We start from the raw sequence: 6,422 nt of genomic DNA, 5'->3' as shown, positions 1-6,422 counted from the left end.
GCAACTATAGAATTCACAACATATTTTTAGCTTCAGAATACTAACCAATTAAAGAAATGATACTTCTGAATAGTTAATTGTTTATTTGTAATATAATCCACACATGTGGAGTAACGGTTAGCGCGTCTGGCCGCGAAACCAGGTGGCCCGGGTTCGATTCCCGGTTGGGTCAAGTTACCTGGTTGAGGTTTTTTCCTCAACCCAATATAAGCAAATGCTGGGTAACTTTCGGTGTTCGATCCCGGACTCATTTCACCGGAATTATCACCTTAATCTCATTCAGACGCTAAATAACCGAAGATGTTGATAAAGCGTCGTAAAATAACCTACCGGTACTAAATTAAAAAATAAAGAAAAATTATCTGTAATATTCTTTTATCCTTGAAACTAATTAAAAAAAGGTATTTACGAACAATTTCAAATTATTGTACCTCTGAAAATATTGAAAATAGTACCCATGTTTATATAAATGTTACTTTTTGCTGAAGATATCTTCGAAAATATGCTCTCGTCGTGAACCACCTTGATGCATTTTTGTGGGAAATAGAGTATTCCGAAAAAAATTAGTACTAATACTGACGTTAATATTAGCTTAAATGTAGTATGTAGCTGATGTTTTCTGTTAATAGCATGTGACGTTTCAACAACGAATTAGAATAAGAAATGTTGTTGCAATCTAGTTCTACTAGAACACAGAGTAAATCTCTCCGATTCTTAGTTAAAGATGTGATTCGCTAAATACCACATTACCACGTGAAGACCCAGTCGTTATAGGCCGGAAGACGGAGTATCTTCCTCAGTAATTAGCCACTTGACCTTTCGGTGTGACATCACATCCCTTTAAGCGTGTCTGACATACATAGGTCACTCTAGCATTAAGGTGCGCGTGATGTGAGAGTGGCGTTGATACAAGGGGCAGCTATCCGCCACTGTGTTCGTTGCTAGGTTAGAGGGTTGAAGAGGGATGGGGATGCATGACGCCTAGCTCTGGGGACGGTAAATTATTGTACAGGGGTACACTGTGTTATTAATCATAGAACCCCCACCCCTGTACACACCACCAGCTCTCCTATCTCCTCCGGCCCATATGAAACACTCTAGTATAAAGTATTACCTGTTCTCTTCTAGAACTCCAATATTTTATGACTCGTAAACCATAAAGCATATGCCACAACAAGAGTTATTATATATGTATTAGGAATTCTAGTTTTTCTAAAAGGTAGTATAAGAAAAACACATTAATTTTTTAGATAACTCGATTACTGCGCCATGGTTGATAAATTATAGATTATAAAAGTATTGCCGAAATATCGTTACAATAAAGTTTTGATAACAATAGTAATAATGATAATAACAATAATAATAGAAGTAATAGCGATAAGAATAACAGAAGTAATAATAATAATAATAATAATAATAATAATAATAATAATAATAATTACGTGACGCTAAGAGCCCGTGGAAGTACAAGATCGACTCCAAACGGCTGCTGTCCTTGCATCCACCTACCTCAGCAGAGGAAACGATATAGAACTGAGGTATGGTGTGGTCAGCACGAAGATTCCATCAGCTTTTATAGCTGGTTTTCGAAACCCGATTTCGCTACTTATCGTAATTTCCCAAAATTCGTAACGCCACTGGTTGTGCACCGGTATCATACACTGGACGAAATTTTACGAGAAAACTCCTTCTCTTAAGGTCTCGATTATATCACGTAATAAATAAGAAAGTTAGTAATTTTTTTGTTCGTGAAACACACAATTGAACCTCCTCTGAATAAGGTTGTAACCAACAAATCTGTAATACACATTACAGGGAAAAGAAAATAATTTTAGGGGCATATTTTGTTAAGCCTATAGTTACTAGCAGAACAATTTGACTAATCAAGGATATAAGTTTATTCAGCTATTGGATTCTACGATTTACTGTTACAAATAAATGCTTAAAAAATTACTTTTTCCACTTAAGTCAAATATTTCATTAATTTGAAGTTACATCCTTTCTTCAGAGAGGTCTTCAAATATAAACACATACTAACCCTGAAGGAGTAAAACTCATGCTCAGGGAGATAATATTATCCCTTCGTTGAATTAAAAATATGTCCCCTGAATATACTTGTTATTCTTCCGTAATTGAAATAATAATATCCAAAACATAGGAATGGTTATAAAATGTACCTAATCAGTCTGAGATCAATAATTACAATTTAAAATAGTTTATTACATGCGCATGACGCATTTGAGGGCGGCAGCACTTCAGTCGCTTCTGATGCAACAAAATGGCTGGAGGTGCTAGCCTTCTGTTGCTGTGTCGCCAAGGCAAACCTTTGACTAGTGGCCAAAAAACAGTTATTTTAAATGTATTTCACAAGTTCAGTGAAAAATATCCAGAACTTCCGATAAAAGAGATAGTGAATTTAACGTCTGAGTTTACCGGTGTGTCGTGTACAAGCATTAATACTGATCGGAAAGAAAAAGCAAAATCTGGTAAGGTTGTAACGCCCGGTAAATTTTATTTATAACTCTTTAAAAGAGTACATGAACTTAAACGCACAATGAAAAAGATATGAATAACATTGGCAACAATCACTTCAAATTTAATCAACGGTCTGCCAACGGAAAAAAGGACAGTTTTTCAATAATAATATCACAATGCGATCACAGCACTTTTTTCAATATTATTCCCTCTCACCGTGTATATAATGTAGCCTACAGTATAATTGATGCTTAAGCTACTGATTGTTCTGCTAAAACTTACTAACTTATTATTAGTACTATTAATGGTAACCTATGTAGAGTATGTATTTGTACTTTAGCCTACTTCGTATATTACGCTAATATACTGCGTACCGTACTTATATCACATGCCATAATTATGTACTTCACACGTGCTCCCTGTCAATGTGACAGTAATTGTGGCGCGAATGGCGGAAGGATATAATTGGGGTTTGTTTATATTAGGATCACTTTAAGAGTGGATGGACTTTAGTGTTACTAACTTTCAGGGATGATAGGGAAGGGCACATGTATCAATTTGAGGTAAGGAACCCTGGTCCGGAAATGACTGAGTCGAAAGTTATAAGCAAAAACAGTTGTGTGGAAATGAAATAATTTTATTCCTCTGTACACCTGATTTATGTGTATTTATCTGTACATCTTACATATACTGTATTTATCTGACGTTATTTACGTTGTCTACCTACAATGTTCCGTTCAGTGCGCTGTTTGGGGTGGGAACAGGAAACTACACTAAAGCAATGCAGATAGCGTAATGTGTAACGGACATGGTCGGTCCTGATATGCACGGCTGTAGACAGCAGTTATGTGTACAAGTTGTAGTGTCCAGTCGATCAGTCCTAGTGAAATGGAGAAGTACACGAGAGCGGAATATGCTGACATGATTTTCGAATACGGATGAGCCAATGGGAACAGTAGACAAGCTCACAGATTGTATCGGGGCAAGTACCCACTTAGGAGACATCCGACCCATACCATTTTTCCACGACTGTTACAAAGGTTAAGGGAAGGAGGGCACGTGGTGCCAAATTACAATTTCATTTCCACAGAACTATTTTTGGTTATAACTTTCGACTCAGTCATTTCCGGACCAGGGTTACTTATCTCAAATTGATACATGTGCCTTTCCCCATCATCCCTGAAATTTAGTAACGCCTTCCCGGAAACACTTTGTATGTGTGTGTGTGTGTGTGTGTGTATACATAAATTGCGTGGATATTAAAGGGAGAAGCAATTAACAAAAGAGGCTGTATATATGTAATTTGCATTTATATATTACTTTGGTTTCGAAGCATTTTGGAAAGTGTGGAATTGTGTTTTGTTTTATCTTCCCAATTTACAAGTAAGTTATTACGAAATGAATAATAAACAAATGAATGAAATATAACACACATACAGAGCTTATCCTTTTTATACATTAATTTGCAGTCAGAAACTGCATTAAAATTTAATACTGATTGTTCTGTATTTTAATTACGTACTGCATCTGTAAATGTTAAACCGCAGGTAGGAGTTACAACACTGTGCTGTATTGCGCATAATCTTTGAGATGTCATTCATTTTAATACTCCAGTGAACAGAGACTAGAATGCTGAAACAATGATCGAGGAATGGTCTCTTGTATAGTATGCAGTAAAAAATTCCTCGGAACAGCTCTCCTTCACGCGACATTACACAAATAAATGGATGGCGGAGTTAGATCTGAAGAATTTATGGTCATTGTAAAGTTCTCTCATGATCCATATACTGATTAGTGAACACTTAATGTAGCTATTGCCTGATATATACTGTGTGCCATAATTTGAAAGAGCTCCATTAGATTTTAAGTTCTCCAAGTCTCTCAATAGGCTTACTTCTAGTTATATATTCGTTCCTTGGGAAGAGCTAATAACTATCTCCAACCATATTCGTGTTATGGATTCAATATATATAAGGGCCTGTTAATTTGTTTTGTAATAATTAGCATACGACAAATACTGAAATTCCTTCACGAAACTGACGTTTGCATGAAGTGTGTGGGAATTGCTAAGGTCTATTGTGAGGATTTTCTGTGTTGTTTACTCCAAACTCAGATAGAAGCCTTCGTCAGTTAACGTAATCGCTATTAATAATTCAACATGAGAGAAGATCAAATTATGGTCAAGTAGGCTATTATGATATAAAAAATCAAATTTTTGCTCTAATTTTTCAGTCAAAGCATATACAAATTTGAAAAAAAAAATTATGCTATGTGCTACGAGTACTTTAGATATGTATGAAGAATTTGGAGTTAAACTTATTTTATATTTCTAATAATGGATAAAATTAAAACAAAACCAGTGTATGATAATAGCTTTCTCTGTGGATCATTATGATCCACCTATAGGGGTATTCTGACACAGTGCTATAAATCTGGCCGTATTATACAGAGCAATGAAGTAAGGCTATTGTGATACACACAGATGCTTAATGTATCTCCTGTAAATGTTTGACTGAAAACAGCTAAAATTGACTAAGAGCTCTTTTTCCCATAAAATTTACACTATTTACTGAAACTTTAACACCATACAGCTAATTCCAGACAATTCCTGTGTATTCCAGTGTGTGTATAGAAATATATTGAGAAAATTATTATACAGTTTGTATTGCTAAAATACTCATCAAAAATTTTAAATAATAAATAATATATACAAGGTGTTTCCGAGGTGGTGTTACAAACTTTCAGGGATGATGGCGAAGGGCACATGTATCAATTTGAGATAAGGAACCATGGTCCAGAAATGACTGAGTCGAAAGTTGTAAGCAAAAATAGTTGTGTGGAAATGAAATTGTAATTTGGCACCACGTGCCCTCCTTCCCTTAACTTTTGGAACAGTCGTGGAAAAATGGTATGGACCGGATGTCTCCTACGTGGATACTTGCTCCGATACAATCTGTGAGCTTGTCTACTGTTCCCATTGGCTCATCCGTATTCGAAAATCAGGTCTGCTTATTCCGCTCTACAGACTGCTGTCTACAGACGTGCGTATCAGGACCGACCATGTCCGTTACACATTACTCTATCTGCATTGCTTTAGTGTAGTTTCCTGTTCCCATCCCTCAGACAGCGCACTGAATGGAATATTGTAAGTAGAGAACGTAAACAACGTCAGATGAATACAGTATGTGTAAGATGTACAGATAAATACACATAAATAAGATGTACAGAGGAATAAAATTATTTCATTTCAACAGAACTATTTTTGCTTGTAAGGTCCGACTCGGTCATTTCCGGACCAGGTGCCCTTCGCCATTATCCCTGAAAGTTTGTAACACCACCTCGGAAATACCCTGCATATTTCAAAGTTATGTTAAATGTAACAGCAAGAAGGATAACTGTTAAGTGAAAGAGTTAGGTAAATATGTAAGAATAAGTTTATGTGTGTAATTTTTAAACTGTTACAGTACTGTAGGTATCAACATGTCAATTCGAAAATCCTTCAAGAGCTGAGATTTTATGAAATATCTCTCAAGAGGTAATACATTTTTTAAGTTTGAATATTGATCAGTTTAGTCACCTTCTTTCAGAGTAAGCATAATAGTCCTTCTAGCATATCATAATAGCCTAAAAAATGTATTACATTAGCTCTAAAGAGAGTATCATACTCGTCTGAACCCTGAAAAGTGTATCATAACAGCTCTTTTTATTCACACACTAATTACTGCTAAATTGATCAACATTCAAAGCTTTTCTTTAGAGAAAAATGGTAGCTGACACTATTCTGAGTAAAAGAAATATTAAAAAATTTTTCTAATTTTATTCATTCAGAAGCAATGAGAACAGTAACCGATCATCACGTCAAAGTTTTTCAACATACAAAACTACCGTCTTGCAAATCAGCGGTGACGAAATTGGGTATCGTAATTACGTCGCGTAGTCAAAGACAT

Source organism: Periplaneta americana, chromosome 14, assembly GCF_040183065.1.
Source record: "Periplaneta americana isolate PAMFEO1 chromosome 14, P.americana_PAMFEO1_priV1, whole genome shotgun sequence".
NCBI classification, from domain to species: domain Eukaryota; kingdom Metazoa; phylum Arthropoda; class Insecta; order Blattodea; family Blattidae; genus Periplaneta; species Periplaneta americana.
This window is presented reverse-complemented; position numbering follows the sequence as displayed.